The sequence below is a fragment of the Sceloporus undulatus genome, chromosome 4 (genome assembly GCF_019175285.1).
Source record: "Sceloporus undulatus isolate JIND9_A2432 ecotype Alabama chromosome 4, SceUnd_v1.1, whole genome shotgun sequence".
Classification (NCBI taxonomy): Eukaryota; Metazoa; Chordata; class Lepidosauria; order Squamata; family Phrynosomatidae; genus Sceloporus; species Sceloporus undulatus.
Window position 1 is genome coordinate 201,467,870 of NC_056525.1, and position 21,958 is coordinate 201,489,827.

Consider the following 21,958-nt stretch of genomic DNA (forward strand, 5'->3'; position numbering starts at 1 on the left):
ATAGATTTTATGTTCACAAAAGTTTGTGCATGAGAATCCAAACAACTTTGTTTTTTTTTAAGAGCATCAACCCAATTTATACTTTATAGATCTCTAGTCGTTGGCATGATCAGTTCCTGTTTGTTTGTCCCAATACAGGCTTTCAGTATTAAAACAAAATATGGCTGAACGTCATAAATTATAATGTTAAACAACAGTTAAAAACAAAAAAGCACTGTCATAAACCAGTTTAGTTATCTTACTAACTAGTAATTGATTAGTATTCTTTCACTAACTGAAGATGCTGGGAAGATTCCAGGCTCAGCTTCACAAACAATACATTTGTTTTTGTCAGTTGCCATCAAGTCAGCTTTGACTTATGGTGACTCTGTGAATGAGAGACTTCCAAGACACGCTGCCATCAGGTCCTGTAGAGTCAGGTCTATGGTTCCTTGATTGAGTCTTGTTGTGTGACTTCACATCATTTCTGACTCATGGTGAACTTAAGGCCCTATCATGGGGTTTTCCTGTCAAGATTTATTCAGAGGTAGTTTACTTTTGCCTTCCTCAGGCTGGAGAGTGTGTGGCTTGCCCAAGGTCACGCAGTGGATTTCCATAGCTGACCAGGGATTCGAACCCTGTTTTCCAGAGTCATAGTCCAACACTACACCATGCTGCCTCCTGGAGTCTAGCTACCTGCAAATGGATGGAGTCTTCCTCTTTTCCTGCTGCCTCCCACTTTACCAACCATGATCAACTCTTCTAGCACATTTTAGAAGTTTAAATAGGATGTTACCATATTCTGAATATGGTAGCAAACAAACCAATATTTTTCACCAACCAAAGTAGGTGAAAATTTATTTATTGTATTCATATACATGCCTTTCCAGAAGGCACCACAAAACTCAGCACCACATGATTGATATGTCCTTAGTACCTTCATTGGGACAAAGGCAGGATATGAATGAATGAAATGAAATGAATGAAATTCATAAAATCAATTTTTACATGGGAAGAAACAAGTAAATACACAAAAAAGTCACAGGGCCAGCTGATATAGGTAGACAGACGCACACATCTTACACACAGAGAGATAGAGAGAATCCATATGTATGTATACTGCGTAGATAAAAAGATAAATACAGTAGATATCAGCTAGTCCCTTGACTTTTTTGTGCATTTCCATCACTCTTCTCATGTGAAGGCTGATTTTATAAAGAGGAGAACTTTGTCTTTGTGTAAGAGCTCTCCATACGAGTACGGTCCCAATGTATTGAGAATTCTGGTAAAGTCTGTCAAATTTCCATTAATGTGAAACTGCAGTGGTAAATTCAATGCGGTCATCATAATGTACATAGTTTACATTCACTTGTATATTAGATTGGAATATGAGTGGACTTCAAATTTTCTTTGTGATGAAAGGATTAGAATTTGATCAAGAGTGTGAATGACTATCCTTCAGCAGTTTCCACTGTAGCACTAATTCTGGTAGTGCCCAAACCTGGTGGTGGGCACAAGTAGCCATCTGCTGTGTTGTGTGATTATATTTCTCATATAGAAGTACTTCCCTTCAGACATCCTTTGGCCCTGTATCTATGGCCTACATGGTCACCCGGGTGTTAGGGACCTGGGATGGTTGGATGAATCTACCTTGTGTTTGGCAGGTTGTTGAACTAAAGAGTATATTGTAATCCTTTCAATTCTATTATGTTTTCAGTGAATCTAATTTCCCCCCATGACCCACTTTCTGCATAAAACATTTATCTGAAGTGGTATGTCCCTACATGAAATGGATGACTAATTTCACATTCCCAAAAAAAAAAAAAAAAAAAAAAAAAAAAAAAAGGGGGGGGGGGGTTGAGAAAGAAGAGCACACAAAACCCTGGTGACTGCTCTGAACAAGAAAATTATGTTTGATTTTATGGGTCAAGTAGTAAATTAGGCAAACTGTGTGCATGTAGGCACATGAAAAGAGTGTGAATGGAGGCAGAGCATAAGAAAGCCTGGTCCTGAGAACATATCAAAAGCAGCTCTCTGATGAAAGACAAATTCTTTCATCATCTGAGGCAATAATTGGTTGCTTGTGAATGGCTCCTCAGAGAATCACATTCTAGCAACAATGTTAGAGTAATATTGTTTTTCACATCAAAGAGACAGGTGGATATTTTGGAAGTTGATAAAATGACTGTTATACATGTTGATATCTTCTGATGAAATCAGATATCAGATATGGCTGGTTCTTTTTCTGTGTAAGAGGTAATGAATGAATATAGAGAGAATGATGAAGCTAGCTCAATCAAAAGGGAATATTCTAATTGTTTATTGAAACAAACATATGTAGCCTGTGCAATTTATTTTCTCTCCCCTCCCCTTTTTGTGTTATGCAGTGTGACATTGCTAGTGATTCATGTTGTCCTGAGGAGACAGAAAGAGTCAGATCAGATTATGCTAATCTGGAGGTGACGATGTGAAGATAAAATGCCCATCACTAATTTAAAACTGGAGTAACTGTGCTATCGTATTCATGTTTGCTCAGAAATAGGTCCTCTTGAGTTTAATGGAACTATGCAACACAGTAGCCATTATAACAGAAATGAAATACCCACATTCAAAACATTTACAGTGTGCCCTTGTTTTACGTGGGGGATCTGTTCTGGAACCCCCCCCCCGATGTAAAACAAAAACCGCGTATGCTCGAGCCCCATTGCAAGTAATGGGGCTTGTGCTCGCGGTGGTGTGCAGTACCGGTGGTGCATGCACTATGCCAGAAGAAGCGTATGCTGAAAGCAGCATATAATGTGCCCCACGTGGGATGCGGGGCGCACTATGGTTTATTACCAAGACAACAAATTATATTCTGTTTGATCTACTTTTAAAAGATAAAAGTAAAGACATTGAGTTTGAAGAGTCTTAGCTCAATGGTAGAGCACATAGGGGCTGAGCAGGTGGTCCAGGAATGCACAGGCCAAGACAGGGTCCTAACCCAGATTGGTGCCCAGGCTGGGGCAGGGATAGTTGTTATTATTATTATTATTATTATTATTATTATTATTAATATAGCACTGTAGATTTACACATTGCTGTACATACAAACAATAAAATAAAGTAAACCTGACCATGGCGTACAATCTAAGAAATAATAGCATAATACATAACAATACAGGAAAGGGTACAATAAAGTAAAGCAGGGAACAAATTAAAAACATCAAATAACAAATAATAGTCACTCAATGCCTGGGAACGCTTCTCTGAACAGGATGGGTATTCAACTCAGTTTTGAAACTGGTTAAAGAACTAATGAGCCATGTTCGTGGGGAAAGGAGATTCCAGGAGTGAGGGGCAGCAAGTGAAAAGGGATGAATCCAAGACGGGGCAGTGGAAATCCTAGGCTGAGACAGCAGACTTTGACTACTAGAATGGAGGGCACGAGTGGGAAGGTGAGGAGAAAGATGGGGGCTTTCTAAACTGCCATTTGGGACGTCCGGAGGACGTCCCATTTTAAAAAGGGGGCGTCTCTTATAGACGCCCCTGGGCCTAGTACGGACTCCGTCCGTACAAGATGGCGCCGGCCCTTCTACATGGCCGGCGCCATCTTTGCGTATCGGACGCTGAGCGTCCGTACGCGTCGCGTCCCTTGTGACGTAGCGAGTGCGCCCCTGGCGCCTTGCTACATCGCAAACGCGACGGAAAAAGAAGCTCCATTTTGGAGCTTCTTTTTCGGTCCGCGCGGGAGTCGGGCCGTGTGAAGGCTCCGACTCCCCCGCGGACCTACTGGCAGCGGCGGCAGAGCGCCGCAAAGCGGAGGTATGTACCCCGCCAAAGTTAGAGAAATAAGGAGGGGCCAGCCCATGTCAGGCTTTTAAAGTCAACAGCAGAAACTTATACTGAATACGGAAGGAGAAGGGGAGCCAGTGAAGGGATGATAATAGAGGAGAAACATGGTCAAAGTGGTGAGTGGATGTAATAATGCATGCAGCTGAATGCTGGACAGAAATTAAAGGATGGAAGTGAGAGAGAGGAAGCCCTGTCTGAAGGAGGTTACAATAATCTAGTTGTGAGATGACCAGAGCGTGGACCAGAGTCTTGGCAGTAGAAGCCAAAAGAAATGGACGCAATTTAGCAATATTGTAGAGAAAGAATCTACAGGCCTTGGCTGTGGCCTGGATGTGGGGGATACACGACAGAGAAGAATAAAAAATGAAACCAAGACTGCAGGCTTCCTGGACCGGTCGAATAGAGATGTCGTTGACAGAAACAGAGAAGGAGTATTGGAGGGAGGGCTTAGGTGGAAAGACAAGAAGCTCTGTCTTGGACATGTTGAGCTTCAAACACTGATGGATAGAGGGGTGTTTATCTGCCCACCCACCCCTGTGCCACAGACTCATTCCCACCATGCACCTCTTACCTTACTCCGTTGCCCCTAGTGAGAAGCCCCCTCCCCCATCACTGCCTCTGACATTAAAACAGGGCACATAGCCATATCGGTGCAGCTAGGTGCCCCATTTCAGTGTCAGAGGTGGTGGTGGGGTGTGTGTGTGTTCTCACTAGCAACAATAGAGAAATAAGGTAAAGGGTGCATGAGGTGTCTGATCTGCCTGGGATCTGCCGTTTCCATGAAACTCTTCAGCAAAATGTGGTCATATTTGTTGATGCAAATGTTAGCGTGCAGAGTAAACTTGGAAGCTTGTGTGAAGATAATCAACTGGTAAGCTGTTGGAGCATACCAGGAAAACAGCTGCCAGATAAAAGGCACACCGACACCTGGCTTATCTCTGAAGAGGCACTTTATTTGTTGAAAAGAGACACACAAGAACAATCACCAACACCATCCACCAGCTACAAACCCCAACAAACTGTACAAACGGACATCTGGGCTTATATACACATTTGCCATGCGACCACCTTGCCCTGCCCCTTCCTGTACAAGTTCTTGTGCATCTTGGAATATCTTCCCCCTTGCAAAGATGACACAGTATATTTACACATTGCTACATGCTCTCTGGCACACACTGTGACCTTGGACATCACCTGTTGGTTTGAGTCCCAGATGCAGCCAATTCCAGGGTTTCTGCAAATAACCATTTCCAAAATGTTACATCTGAACATTTTCATACACTTCTATACTTTAACAATATTGACCTGCATTAAGGCCCCTTGGGCCCAGGATCGGACCTGATCCACAGCCAGTCTGCCAGATCTGGGCCAAATTCCAGTCCAGGGCTAATGGCCTGCATCATCCAAATAGAAGGACACATGAGGCTGGGGGAAACACGGGAGTTTTGGCTTCTGCAGACAGCCCCATAGTTTACATGAAGAAGGTTCCAGGTTCAACCCCTACTATGCCACAAAACATTTAGGAAAGAAACCTGCTTGAAACTCTGCAGCACCACTGCTAGTCAGTGTTGAGGCTGGTCTTGATGAATCCATGGTCTGATCAGTATAAGACCAGCATTTCCTATGGATCCAAGGTAAGGCAAATCAGACCTTGAAATTAATGGGATATGTATTGTAGTGGTTTGAGCATTGGACTATGACTGGAGATCAGGGACTGATTTTTTGCTCAGCCTAGAAACCCGCTGGGGGTCTTGGGTGAATCATACTCTCTCAATCCTCAGAAAACCCTGTGATATGGTCAGACCACCATAAGTCAGTAATTACTTGAATGTACACAACAACAAATACAAAAACAACAACAACATTAGCCATGACTAATTTAAAACACTGTAATCAGTATGTTTAATTAACTATGAATAAATCTGGATTCAAGGCAGAAAAAAGAATTATGTTCAAGACAGGCTCCACAAATAAATCTTAGGCGGGGTACAGACCGCCGCTTTGCGGCGGTCTGCTGCCGCCGCCAGTAAATCCGCGAGGGAGCCGGAGCCTTCAGACGGCCCGACTCCCGCGCGGACCGAAAAAAGAAGCTCCAAAATGGAGCTTCTTTTTTCGTCGCGTTTGCGAAGTAGCAAGGCGCCAGGGCGCACTCGCTACGTCAAGGCAGCGGCGCGACGCGTACGGCACGCTAAGCTCGATACGCAAAGATGGGCGGCCATGTAGAAGGGCCGCGCCATCTTGTACGGACGGAGTCGTACTAGGCCCATGGGGCTTAAATAAGAGACGCCCCTTTTTTAAAATGGGACGTCCTCCGGACGTCCCAAATGGCGGTGCACAAAGCAACCCTAGTCATCTCAGCAACAGAAATGTACTGACATATTGCAAAGTAATCATGTAATACTAATCTGATGATCAGCTTATGGTTCAATAATAGGATGTTTGGTTCATGAAGAGAAGATTGCAGGCCTATTGACTACTGGCTAAAGGCCTTTGATTGTGTAAACACATTAGAGAGAGTAACAAGTAATCTTGGGATAGTAACCACATATTAAATAACCTATTCTTGTATAAATGTTTTGTAGTGTGTATCCAATGCATTTCCCTCCTTAGAATAACAGAAAAGGACTAAGGAGACTCATATCAAAATCCATACAATTATAATCCACATAATTCAACTGTAAAGCTCACTGAGTGATACACTGGGTCACTATTCTTTCTTAGGACCATTGGATTTTATCCTGTCATTGTATTATTTAATACTTGTGTTATAGGGGTCTATCTATAAATAATTAAGTATTTGTCAGTGTAATGTACCATACAGTGTTGTTATGAAATAAAATTGGGGGAGAGGAGCAAATAACCATAAGTAATATGGAATATAAATATAATTAGTGCATGTGTGTGTGATAAATATGTGGTGTAGTATATCCTGAAGGGTAGACAAATTTGCTAATCAAGTGATAAGAAAAATGTTTCATAATCCTGAGCATTGTGATCAAATAATTTCTCCAGTCTAGCTCTGAACCTAGATGTCAATATAAGTACTATTTTTGGTATAATGGATGCATGAATAAATATGTTATCACCACATGATTACCAAAAAAAAAAAAAGGGGGGGGGAATGACATTAGAACATTACTGGAAGCTTAGTGATTCCTGGATCCATTATATTTCTTATTCACTCATCCCAGTCACTGTCTTCTGTCACTTTTTGAAAACTCCATCAGTATAACAGTACCAACAACAACATGTTCAACTGTCTTTTTGCAAAAACAAACTATATTGTGAAGTGCTGCCCAAGGACAATAGCAGTGGCAGTGAGGAATTTACATTATCATTTAGGTTTAAACATGACAATGAATCCTGATTTGTCAGTAGAAATGACAGACCCATAAGTAAAAATGTATCAGAAAATAATTATCTACTCTGCTACAGCATACTATAAAGATGGAATCAAATACATTATTTGTTTTAGAGGAGAAGAGCTGCCATAAAAAGAGAAGAATCATTTCATTTTTAATCACACATTGAAATAAGAATATGACCTTTACTGTTCTGATTGTTTCTGAATGGGGAAAAATGTTGGCATGTTACTAGCGATAAAGCCTTTGCTTCAGAATACAATTGTCTTGCATTAGGGGTGTAAATCTCTGCTTATATTAATATTATAGTATAATATATATTGCACAAGAGAGTGATATATATGTGGTGTGTGCAGATGTGTATATTGCTATTGGTACTGGTGAGAAAAAAGTGCTGGTCTTTTTGCTATCAAGCTTTATTTATTTATTTATTTATTTATTTATTTATTTATTTAATATCCTGCCTTCTTCCCAATACTAGGACAACAAAAAGAAAGTAGCATGAAAAATCTAGTTGTTGTTGACAGACCCCCCCCCCCATCCCCACTGGAGTGCCTCAAAGTGTCTAGGTACCCTTTCTACTTCGAGATTGAGAAAGATGGTAAATATTCTTTAAATCCCTGGTTTGGGCATGTAGTAGTGAGGGAGGGAAGTGCCCAGGTAAGGTTCTTACCTTTGAATAATTAGTCAAGCACGCCTATTACTATGTGGAGAATGCTATGGTCTGATGTAATTCAAGACCTGTACGAACTGAGTTGTTCCATTCAGGAGGAAAACCTTGTAGGAGCACTTGGTATAATTGCTCCAATAGGAACTAAATTCAGATATCATATTGCTTGGAGAATAAATAATAAATAAATAATAAAATTTTAATTTCTATCCCGCTTTTTGCCAGGCAATCAAAGCGGCATACAACAAGTTAAAATACAACCATATATACATAGTGCCCCCCCCTTAAAACAAGATTAAACAGTATAAGATTAAAAACTACATATTAAAAGCTGACTATTAAAAGCCGGCAGGCCTTTCCAGATTAACCATCCCGGCCTGGGCTCCCTGATCCCCTCTTTCCTCTCGTGGCCCCATCTTCAGTGATGGTTGAGGATCTCCAGAGGGACACCAGGGTTTTTAGTTTGTTTTAACTATATTTTATGTTTTGATATTGTGTTTTTAATCTGTCATATTTTTAATACTTTTATAAGGAGGGGAGGGATTATAATGTTTTTAATTTTATATTTTACTCTGTTATAATCACTGTTGTCAACCGCCCGGATTGGTTCGCCACAGGGCGGTATACAAATAAATATTATTATTATTATTATTATTACTAATCCAAATAATCATCATCATGGGCAGAGTTCACTAGATGGGAAGTCTTATTCATGGCCGAGTATTTTATTCTGGGAAGGAATAAAACAGAGAACAGAGAACAGAATTCTGAATATTTTATACCATTTGGACAGTAACAACATTGGTTACTGATACATTTATAGATTCTAGATTCAAATTTCCAAGGAGCAAGCAGTAATGAAATGAGTGAGATGAAGATCAGAGTGAGGTTGGCCAATGATTCAGGGTGAGTCTAATAAACCATGGGCTAGACATAGCAGGGGCATAGGCAAGGGGGGGTCCTTGGGGTCCGGACCCCCCCCTTCCATTAGATAAAATGAATGGTGCGTGCCACCGTGCCACCGCACCCAAGCCCCATTATAATTATAGCACTTAGTCTGGACACCCCCCTTCCCAAAATCCTGGCTATGTCCCTGGACATAGTCTATTTGAAGGTATACTCTTTGGCTGTGCAAACAACAAATAAATTATTATTTTCTATCACCATGGTATTGGCAAAGAACTGTCCAGCAAAGACAACAAAGACCATTCAACAATCTGCTCTGAAAAAAATTGCATTGTACTTTGTAGTTAAAGTTGCTCAATTTTTTTCTGATTTGGATCCTGTAGTTGATAAGGTCGAGATACTTCAACACATACAGTAAGAGAAGGGAGGGCTACATCGGGGAAGGCTGGGGAAAAGCCTGTTGAAACAGGTAAGTTTTAAACTCCTTCTTGAACTGGTCAAGAGAGGTGGCCGAGCGGAGCTCACTGGGAAGCGAGTTCCAGAGCTTTGGGGCCGAGATAGAGAAGGCCCTCTGCGTTGTTATGGCATATTTTGAGTCTGGAACTCTCAAGAGTTGCTTCCCGGCCGATCTGAGAGCACGGGGCGGATTATATGGAGAGAGACAGTCCTCCAAGTACCCTGGGCCCAAGCCATTTAGGGCTTTATAGGTAATAACCAACACCTTGTATTGGGCCCGGAAGCAGATAGGCAGCCAATGAAGATCTTTAAGTACTGGTATTATATGGCTGGCCCTGGAAGCTCCAGTGACCAGTCTAGCTGCCATATTCTGGACCAATTGCAGCTTCCATGTTTGGTACAAGGGTTGCCCCATGTAGAGCGGATTACAGAAATCCAAACGAGAGGTTACCAGAGCATGTACCACTGTTTCAAGGTCCCTCCTGCCCAGGAAGGGTCGCAGCTGGGGTATCAACTGAAGTTGATAACTGGTGCTCCTGACCGTCGCATCCACCTGAGATGTAAGGTGGAGCGACGAGTCCAGAAGCACCCCCAAACTGCGAACAGTGTCCTTCAAGGGGAGCGTAACCCCGTTCAGGACAGGTGGACAAACATCCAGTCCCGGGCCGGGGGAGCCTATCACAAGTACTTCCGTTTTCTCTGGATTCAAATTGAGTCTGTTTTCCCTCATCCAGCCCATTACAGACTCCAGACAGGCATCTAGAGGAGAGATGCCATCCCTGGTCACTGCATCAGTCGGAGACACAGAGAAACATATTTGAGTGTCATCAGCGTACTGATAACACCACTCCCCGTGTCTCCGGATGATCTCTCCCAGTGGTTTCATGTAAATGTTAAATAGCATGGGAGACAGAATGGCTCCTTGAGGGACACTGGATGTCAGGGCCCTCTTATCGGAGCACACGTCTCCCAGCTGCACCATCTGGAATCTACCCGAGAGGTAGGAATGGAACCACTGGAGCGCAGTGCCCCCGATTCCCAACTCCCTCAGGTGTTCCAGAAGGATACCATGGTCTATGGTATCGAAAGCCGCTGAGATGTCCAAGAGCACCAACAGGGACACGCTACCCCTGTTGATGCCCAGACGAAGATCATCGACCAAGGCGACCATGGCAGTCTCAACTCCATAGCCCGCCCAAAACCCGGTTTGAAATGGGTCCAGATAATCAGTATCATCCAAGATCGATTGAAGCTGGATTGCAACTGCCTTCTCGATCACCTTCCCCAGAAAAGGCAATAGCGAGACAGGCCGATAATTGTTATGCATCAGGGGGTCAAGGGAGGGCTTTTTGATCAGTGGTTTTACAATGGCCAATTTTAAGCTGGATGGTAATTGCCCATCCCTAAGTGATGTATTAATTATTCGGTGTAACATGGCTGTTACAACCGCTCCCCCTGAGCCACTAGCCACGAGGGACAGGGATCGAGAGAGCAAGTTGTCTTCCTAACACTTCTAAGGATCTTGTCCACATCCTCGGTATTTACAGACTCAAAATGATCCAGTACAATTGAGTCAATGGAAGCTCTGGAGACCTCTACTCTGGTTTCTGACCCAATAATGGCGTCGAGATCAGCTCTTATCCGAGAGGTTTTATCCGTGAAGAAGTTGTTAAATTGGTCACAGCAGGCCTTGGATGGTTCCAAAATAGGGTTCAGGGGGAGGGAAGCTGAGTGAGCTCCCTCACTACCCTGAACAGCTCTGCTGGACGCAACTCTGCGGACGCGATACGCGCAGCATAGAACGAGTTCTTTGCTGTGTCTATTGCCACTCCGTAGTCCTCCAAAAGAGAGGCCAGGAGTGCCTTGTCGGCTAAGTTCTGGTGTCTCTGCCATTTACGCTCTAGCCGTCGCAGGACCCGCTTCCTTGCCCGGAGATCTTCCGTGTACCAGGGCTGTTTTTTGGGAGCAGGCCTGAGAGGATGCTTGGGAGCGATACTGTGTATAGCCCTGGAGAGATCAGTATCCCAGATGGTAGTCAGGGCATCAACAGAATCGCCATCAGATCCAACCATATATCCCTCTAGGGCTTCTTGGAACCTTTTGGGTTCCATCAGCCTTCGAGGGTGGACCATTCTAATAGGTCCGCCACCCCTGGGAGGGATCTGGGTAGAAGCCTTGATTTTAGCCTCCACCAGGAAATGGTCCGTCCATGACAAGGCGGAAATATTTGTTACTTCCGCCCACGGACTTTCCATGTCCATGGCTGAAGAATTAGCTGCTGAAAAATCCATCCAACATTCAATTTTTGGGCAAGGTGTGGCAGCTTCTTAACTTTAGGGGTTCTTGGATGAAATGGATTATCTTGGTCCATTTCAATTTGGCTTCAGGTCACCTTGGTGGAACACCTTTTGCTGGGAACGAGAATTATGTCCCTTCTGCTGGACCTGTTAGGCACTTTTAAGATAACTGACCAAAGTATCCATATGGATCACATGTGGGAATGGGGCTTGGAGGCCCTGTTTTGCAGTAACTCTGTTTCTTCATGGAAGGGTGAGCCAGGCGATATTGCAGGTGGAATCCAGTTTAACTCGGTTGCTGGTCTGTGGAGTCCCATCGGCCTTTGTTTTGTCCCACATACTATTCAACATCTACATGAAAGCAACAGGAGAGTTTGTCTGGAGTTTTCGGATTTGGTGTCGCTGATGATGACACCATACCTGCTCTGTTTCTCCTTTCTAAAAAACTCTAAGGGAGCACTTTTGTTTTTAAATCAATGTATTTGACTTATTCCTAGCAAATTTAAAAGTTGCTAGGTGCATAGAAAGAGGAGGATCTTCTAGGAAGTGGTACCACAGTTATGGAATTGCCTTTTTGGTCAGATCTACATGACAAGCCCTCTTAGTGTTTAATCAATTTTAATTTTCTGATTTTGTAAATTAATGTATTAATCTGCACATTTTATTAGTAAAATTACAAATAATTCATTTCATTGATAGCTTTTACTGTTGCTAATTATATTATCAAAACTGTGTCTGCCTTTTCCTGTTCCCTTGTGAATAGTTTTATTTTACATAGTACACTGCTTTCATTTATTAAAGAAACAAAGGTAGAATAGGCAAAAATGATGGAAATAAATAGTGTAGAGTTTAGAGAATTGGGTGAAACTTTTGTTCAGAGCAGTCTTTAAAAGTTTGTGTTACCTTAAAGAGGTTTATGCTTTCACAGCAACAAAACAGAAAGTAAGACACTGAATAACCGACAGTTTTCAGTATGTCTTATACACTGAGCCACTTCCTTGCCTAATTATCAACAGCACACACTGAGATGTATGGATGTGTTATATAATTGTCCTAGAGTTAAAATGAATATATAGATAGATAGATAGAGAGAGAGAGAGAGAGAGAGAAAATCCATATCTTTCTCTCAGGAAAATATTAGCTGACACGCCGTTCAATATTAATGAGATTACTGTAAGACAGACTTACCATCTTGTAACTTTTAGAATTTACTTTTATGGTCATTACTGACTGAACATGGCCCTCAAAACCTAGCTTGTAAGCCAGGCAGTGGAAGGGTTTATGAGGCAAATCAGCTTTGGATGCTGGGAAATGATACCTCAAATATTCTTCATCTACAAGGTGCAGTTGTGGCAGGATCCCAAGGGATTCCTTCAGTTGTTTGTCTCAATGTGGCCCACAACCAGGAGAATGCTGCAATCATCATTTCCCAGCACACCAATCTGCAGCATTTGAAAACTCTTTGGATGGGGAGGTGCCTGGTTTTAGAGGTAGATTTGAGGAAGTAGCACTGTCATACACCAGCGCTCCAGTGATGTGGACTCAAGTCAAGTGATGTGTACTCAAGTCACTTCAAAGACTTGACTTGAATGCTACTTAGCAATGACAATCTGACTCAACTGGAATTGTGATTTGTATATTTTTAGTGACTGACTTGCTGGTGTCATTCACTTTGAGCAGCAGGCAAGACCCATTCCAAGAGCATGAGGTGCATTTCTTGGATGGGAACAGCAAATGCATTACACAATGAGCTTAAGCTGGAAGGATCCTTCTAAAGCTTTTGAAAAACTATAGAAGGCTCCTCTGATGTACATCAGGGACATGCTGCTAAGCAAACCTCAATCCCCACCTCAAGCCCATTGTCCAACACAATTGTTTTTCCCCACAATAAACGTATTCTACTTCTTATTTTTCTGTTAAAGTTGGTTTCCAGACTTGAGACTTGACTTGAAAGTATCTTGCAAGGACTTGAGACTACTTGAGACTTCAGTATAGAGACTTGAGATTGGAATAAAAGATTTGAATGCATGATTGCAGAGCTCCTTCATTGTTTGCAGATGCAGGATCTCAACTAATAGGTCTTGACATTCCTAGGAGAAGCCAGGTTATGTCAGAGAAGAACAGTTTATACATTTTCACCATTCATTTAAATTTTGATTCAAGCCACCATTAATAATGGGTAAGTCAGACAGAAATTTTATCAGTCAATTTGTATATTCCCATAGCAACTTGGAAAGGAAACTTTAAAAAATCTTTTGAGGAAAACAAAAAGAGGTAAAATGAATTGATGTTTATTCTTAGTCAGGTTTTTTTTTGTTTGTTTCTTTGATTGACTTGGTTTAAAATTCAATTCATGCTTGCCAAAACTGTCCCCCCCCCTACTTCTCTTCCACCCACTTCTTATAGCCCTTGGTTGACTTTTCCTCAGCTTACCAAGATAGCCTATCTTTCTTCACCCATTCTCTTTACACAGCAGGTTCTGTCCTGCAATTATTCTATAAGGTCAAAGTACAGGAAGCAAAAGCAAGCAAGCTGTTGCCTGACTCATCCTTTGTACTGTACTCTCATTCTGAGCAATGAATTTACAACTTTCATTTCTCAGAGAATATCACAAAGGAAAATTTCTAGTTCTGCTGCTATGCAAGTATTGTTGGGTCTCAAAGTTTTTGCTAGGTTTAATGTCAGTTGGTATCACACTCTCTTAAGACTGCAGAGGATATGTATACTCAGCAGAATTTAAGCCTGTAGGTATTGCTGTGCAAAAGTACGGCTGAAATCAATTATCAGACCAAATTAAAGAAAGCAACTAATGGGAACTTTGTAAGTCAACATTTATGTAATTTCAGTTGATTCAATGGGTTTACCCTAGAGGATACTAATAATTGAACTGAGGCCCATGTACTTCCTAAATAATAATAATAATAATAATAATAATAATAATAATAATAATATAGTAGTGATAAAATTATTGTTGATTATTAACCTCATTTTCTAAAAGAAAGATATATCTGATATTCAAATGTATTTTAAAATATATTTGCAAAAATATACTAGAGATGCCTCTCAAGTCTACTCTAAATAATTTATTGGTTCTGCCTAAGGCAGAATTGCATCCACATTGGTGTATAATGATGTATTTATGCCTTTCTCTTTTTTCATGTAGTGTGACCTGTTGCATCATAGACATTTCTTGTCACACCAGAACCTTCTAGAAAGTGTGTTAGTACCAGAGACTGTAGAATCAGAAATCTAGTTTGGCCTTGGGGAAACATTCTGCAAATTAACTCACAAAACAAAACATTGTTTCACAAGAGTGCAGCCATCTGTTTTTTCTAGATTATTTACCTGGTGAGAGGAAATGCCAAACTTATACTACAGTTTAGAACAGAGATATGATTTTATATATTTTAAAACTATATTTATATGAGGCTTCCCATAACATTGAGCACTAGAAACATAGATTGATAACAAAGAATTAAACATAGTGTATCTTATATAACTATTAGCAGTGTAATGTTATTTCACTTGATTCAGTGTCTTAGCTGAAAAGAAAAATTGTGTTTCTTGCATAACTCCTGTTTTCATAAAATTATACAAATAATCCCCTCAATATTACCAGCATTTCTTGGGCAGGAATAACTTGACCAAAGTAGTTCATGCACTGGTAACCTCCCAGCTACACTACAGCAATGTACTCTATCAGGGGCTGCCCTTGAAGACAATTTGGAAGTTGCAGTTGGAGCAAAATGCAGCAGCTAGACTGTTGACAGGAACAGCTTATAGAGGCTATATAACACCAGTTCTAAAGAAATCACACTGCTTGTCAGTATGTTTCCAGTCTGAATTCAAGGTGCTGGTGATTACATTTAAATCCTAAATAGTCTGGAACCTTAATATTTAGGAGTACTTTTGCCTGAAGAAGACTGAGATCTGATGGGATAGCCCTCTTCTATGTCCCACCAGTGGGAGCAATTCACCGTGGGAGGACATGAGGAAGGGCCTTCTCAGCTGCGACACCATTTGTTCTCATTTCAGCATCAAGTTAAAACTTGGCTTTTTACAAAAGTCTTTGAGGCCTGATGACTTTGCCTTATGCATACAAATATACAGTTGGCCCTCCTTAGCCACGGATTTTTTATCCACGAATTCAAGCATTCACAGCTTGAAAATATTCCAAAAAAGTATAAATGACAAATAGTAAACCTTGATTTTCCATTTTATACAAGGGACACCATTATGTTCTGCCATTATATTTAATGGGACTTGAGCATCCATGAATTTTGTTATCCATGGGAAATCCTGGAACCAAACCTCAGCGGATAACAAGGTGCCATTGTACAATTTTATGTCATTTTAACATCACTTTTTAAAATTATGCAATGCTTAATGTATTAAGAATGTTTGCATTATTTTTATTGTACATTTTTGTTGTCTTACATTTTGAATTGTTCTATTTGATTTTATTGCAAGCTGCCCAGAGGTCTTATAATATAAAGTGAGATAGAAATACTATAAATAAATAAATAGATTTGTTGAGAGTGGCATAATTGTGTGGGTGACAAAGGAAGCTGAGAATAAGCTTCCTTGCTTGCAAGGGTTTCTTTGTTCATTTCTATGAACATACACATGCAAATCACTCCTGTATTCCCAGGCTCACACAGTATATATAGACCCACTTTTTCCAGGCAAGCATTCTCTGAAGATGCCAGCCACAGATGCTGGTGAAACATCAGGAAGAAAATCTTCTAGAACATGCCACATAGCCTGAAAAACCCACAAAAAACCATGTTACGCAGTGGGTTTCCATGTCTGAATGGGAATTCAGACCCTGGTCTCCAGAGTCATAGTCCAGCACTCAATCCACTACACTTCACTGGCTCCACTTTCAATTTAGATTTGGTTTTACATTTTTTAAAAGTTTGATTTAGTCCCCCCCCCACCGTAAAAATACAAAGCATTATAAAACTATTACTATGTTAATTCAAAAATAAACAAAACATATTTCAATATTTCTATATTATTGCAAAAAACAAACAAACATCTGAGTAACTGTAATGAGCCATTAGAGCTTACTTGATTATTTTGGGGGATCTGGTCAAGCCTACTGACAAATACCCCTTCCTTTTGGTCCACGTGGGAACTAATGATACTGCAAGACACAGCCTTCAGGACATCAAAAGGGATTACGAGGTGCTTGGTAGGAAGCTGAAAGAAATGGATGTACAGGTTGTCATCTCGTCTCTTCTGCCAGTTGAAGGGCACGGTCCAGGAAGGGAGAGGAAAATAGCAGTTGTGAACAACTGGCTTCACAGATGGTGCCGCAGAGAAGGATTTGGATTCTTCGATCATGGGCTGCGGTTCCATGAGGGGGGGGGGACTTCTTGCAACAGACGGGTTGCATCTCATGCCAGTTGGAAGAAATGTTTTTGCCAACAGTCTCAAGAACTTGATCAGGAGCGTTTAAACTGAATTCCAAGGGGAAGGGAGACAATATTAAGGAAGGCGAGGAGTGGCGAAAATAGTCAAACTGACATAGAGGAAACAAGAAAAAAAGTGCAAGGACCCAACAGTGGGAGGCAAAAAAACTTGCACAAGCAAAAAGTAAATGGGACCCGTGGTCTGCGATGTCTCTACACTAATGCACAGAGCATGGGAAATAAGCAAGATGAACTTGAACTCCTAGTACAACAAAGCAAATATGATATAATAGGCATCACTGAAACCTGGTGGGATGAGTCTCATGATTGGAATGTGGAAATAGAGGGGTATAACCTTTTTAAGATAAATAGGCCAAACAAGAAAGGAGGAGGAATAGCACTATATGTCAGAGATATTTACACCTGTGAAGAGATCCAGGACATCAATCCTGGAAGCCAGGTGGAGAGCATCTGGGTAAAAATTAAAGGGGAGGGAAACAACAAGGATGTTACGGTGGGAGTCTACTACAGACCCCCAAGTCAGACTGAGGAATTGGATGATATCTTTCTAGAACAGATGACCACACAGTCAGAAAAGAGAGATGTAGTAGTGATGGGCGACTTCAACTAGCAAATTCCTCACTTGCCTGGAAGACAATTTCATGGTCCAAAAGGTGGAAGAGGCAACAAGGGGGTCAGCTATTTTAGATCTGATCCTAACCAACAAGGATGACTTGGTTAATGGGGTGCAAGTGGTGGGATCATTAGGTGGAAGTGACCATGTTCTCCTAGAGTTTGTAATACAGTGGAAAGGAGAAGCCAGGCATAGTCAGACACGCATCCTAGACTTTAGGAGAGCGGATTTCAGTAAACTTAGAGAAGTATTGAGGGCGATTCCATGGTCAGAAATACTAAAAGATAAAGGAATTCAGGACGGATGGGACTTTCTCAAAAGGGAGATACTGAAGGCACAATTTCAAACAGTTCCAGTGAGAATGAAAAACGGGAGGTGTCTCAAGAAAACCAGGATGGATGACTAAGGAACTTTCAACTGAGCTGAGTTTGAAACGGAACATGTATAAGAAATGGAAAAAGGGGGAAATCACAAAAAAGGAATTCAAAGAAATAGCAGGCATGTGTAGGGGTAAAGTCAGAAAAGCTAAAGCGCAGAATGAACTCAGGCTTGCTAGAGAGGTTAAGAACAACAAAAAGGGCTTTTTTGGATATGTCCGCAGCAAAAGGAAGAAGAAGGAAACGGTAGGGCCACTGCGTGGAGAAGATGGCAAAATGCTAACAGAAGACAGAGAAAAGGCAGAATTACTCAACACCTTCTTTGCCTCAGTCTTCTCAGAAAAGGCAAAGGGTGCTCAACCTGAGGATAATGGAGCAGAGGACAGAATAGGAGAATTTCAGCACAGAATAAGTAAAGAGATAGTAGAGGAACACCTTATTAATCTAAATGAATTTAAGTCTCCGGGACCAGATGAACTCCATCCAAGGGTATTAAAAGAACTGGCAAATGTAATATCGGAGCCATTGGCAATAATCTTTGAAAACTCCTGGAAAACAGGAGAGATCCCAGCAGACTGGCGGAGGGCAAACGTTGTCCCCATCTTCAAAAAGGGGAAAAAAGAGGATCCCAACAATTATCATCCAGTTAGTCTGACATCAGTACCAGGAAAGATTCTGGAGCAGATCATTAAACAGAGAGTCTGTGAACATCTAGAAGGCAATGCCATAATCACAAAAAGTCAACATGGGTTTCAGAGAAACAAGTCATGCCAGACAAACCTAATCTCTTTCTTTGATAAAATTACCAGCTTGGTAGATGAAGGGAATGCTGTGGATATAGTATATCTTGATTTCACTAAGGCCTTTGACAAGGTTTCCCATGACATTCTTGCAAACAAGCTTTTAAAATGTGGGCTAGACAAGGTAACTGTTACATGGATTTGTAATTGGTTGACCGGCCAAACCCAAAGGGTGCTCAACAATGGCACCTTTTCATCCTGGAGAGAAGTGACTAGTGGGGTCCCACAGGGCTCTGTCCTGGGCCCAGTGCTATTCAACATCTTTATCAATGACCTGGATGACAGAATTGGGAGCATACTTATCAAATTTGCAGATGATACCAAATTAGGGGGAATAGCTAATACCCCAGAGGACAGGATCAAGATTCAAAATGACCTGAATAGACTAGAAAGCTGGGCCAAAGCTAACAAAATGAATTTCAACACGGAGAAATGTAAGGTATTGCACTTAGGACGGAAAAATAAAATGCACAGATATAGGATGGGTGACACCTGGCTGAATGAAACTACGTGTGAAAGGGATCTAGGAGTTCAAGTAGACCACAAGTTAAACATGAGTGAACAGTGTGATGCAGCAGCTAAAAAGGCCAATGCAATTTTAGGCTGCATCAATAGAAGTATAGTGTCTAGATCAAGAGAAGTAATAGTGCCACTGTATTCTGCTTTGGTCAGGCCCCACCTAGAATATTGTGTCCAGTTCTGGGCGCCACAATTCAGAAAGGACATTGAGAAACTGGAGCGTGTCCAAAGGAGGGCGACAAAAATGGTGAAGGGTCTGGAAACCATGCCCTATGAGTAACGACTTAGGGAGCTGGGGATGTTTAGCCTGGAGAAAAGAAGGTTAAGAGGTGATATGATAGCCCTGTTTAAATATTTGAAAGGATGTCATATTGAAGAGGGAGCAAGCTTGTTTTCTGCTGCTCCAGAGAACAGGACCCGGAACAATGGATATAAGCTACAGGAAAAGAGATTCCACCTGAACATTAGGAGGAACTTCTTGACAGTAAGGGCTGTTCGACAGTGGAATGCACTCCGTCGGAGGGTGACAGAGTCTCCTTCCTTGGAGGTTTTATACAGAGGCTGGATGGCCATCTATCAGGGATGCTTTGATTTGGATTTCCTGCATGGCAGGGGGTTGGACTGGATGGCCCTAGTGGTCTCTTCCAACTCTACGATTCTATGATTCTATCAGCACTCTAAGGAACTACCAAGTTTTTGACAGCAACTGGATCTCTTTTTCATGTTTGCTTAGGGTTGCCACAGCAGAAACTGGAGAGAGGGCTCCTGTAAATTTGCTAAGTTAATGCTCATCTGATTTCAATTAATTCATTAATCTACTTTAGTTGGAAATAGTAATTAGATTAAAGCTAACTACACACACACACACACACTCACACACACACATTTTATTCCATCCCATCCCATCCCATCCCACTTCACCTCACCTTCCTTCTTTCCTTCCTCCTCCTTTCCTGCAGTTACCTGGCTTATTGCTTTCCAACTGTAATTTCTCCCAAAGGAGAGAAATCAGTCCAAGGACTCTTTCACATCACGTAATGATATGCTTGTTGAGGTGGTGGTGCTGCTGCTGCTGCTGCTGCTGCTGCTGTGTGCCTTCAAGTCATGTCCAACTTATGGCAACCCTAAGATGAACCTATCATGGAGTTTTCTTGGCAAGATTTGCTCAGAGGAGGTTTGCCATTGACATCCTCTGAGACTGAGAGAATGTGAATTGCCCAAGGTCACCAAGTGGGTTTAATGGCTGAGCTGGGAATTGAACCATGGTCTCCAGGGTCATAGCCTAACACTGAAAACTCTACGCCATGCTGCCGCCTAAGTACAGTGCTACAACCTCACTTTTACCACTATGGCTGTACCATATGGATTCCTGGGATTTTCATTTTAAGGAGAGATATTTAGAATTCTCACCAGATTGTTCACCAAATTACAAATCCCAGGATTCCATTGGATACAGCGATGGCAGTGAAATCATAGCAGTACAGCTGTGTGTGGTGAAAGGTCCCTCAAACTTTGTAACTGTTACTGTTGTTGTCAAAAAGAATCCTCAACATAAAAAGAGAACTGAAAACTGCCTGAAACTATTATTTTCAGAAGCAGAGGCTACAGCACTGTTTGTGAAACTATTAACTTTTAATGGGCAACTTAGATATAAATGTTATAAAGGGTTTTATTAGTTTTTAACATTTTACCTCTGGTCAGTAAAACAAGGTTGCTGCACTTAATAGATTATGTTCATTTTATTGGTATGGGTGTCTCTCAGAAGCTAAGCAAATAAAAAGCAACTTAGCTCTTATTTACCTTGCAGCAGGTGAACAAATAATATGATGGTGAAATATATTATTCTTCCTTCTAGCTAAGCATGTCATCCAGGGTTTTTAGTGAAGTAATGAAGCAGTGGGAAAAACCCATTAGGTTCTGGCTATTCATTTGAATGCAGAAAGAAGAAATTATAAAGGAGGCAGTACAGTGGTGAAACTTGATACAAGCATATAGTTTGTGTCAATTTCTTTAGTGAAAGATTTCTTACTATTATAAATAAATACAGTAATACCAAAACTTGCTTAAAACAGAATATCCTAAAAGAAATGCAAGGCAAGGCTTTAATTACAGAATTTCCTTGCCTTTCTCACTGAATTCTATAGGGTCTCCATGTAACTTCATCAACCACTTGTAATCCTCTCTTATTTTGTCACCATTTTGCCTGTATTTTTTCTTCTTGGGAAACATCTATTACAGCAACCAACATTTTGCAGATGAAAACCAGTACCTACATGGTGAAGCAACGTCAGAGTATAGTCAGGGTGGCAAAAGTTATTAAGAAAGAGAACACACAAGCTAAACTTTGAACTCAGTTTGCTACAAGTGAAGTGAGCTGAGGGCAAAAGGGTAAAAAGCAGGAACAGCAGAAAGAAACTGGAATATCTTAAAAGCAGCTGAAAAAGTGAATTGAAAAAAGATTGTTTTAACTTTTGAATGTTTTTAACCTTAATTTTATACTGTTGTAACTGGGTTATTTTAATGGTTTTCTTATACTTATTTTTAAGGTGTTTTTATCTTGTGAGCCACCTTGTGAGAAAGGCAGCATAAACATGAAAAATAGATAGATAGATAGATAGATAGATAGATAGATAGATAGATAGATCAGGACTTTTCCTGTCAAATTGGGATAGTTGACAGCAGAGAAAGCATCACAGTTCTTTATCTA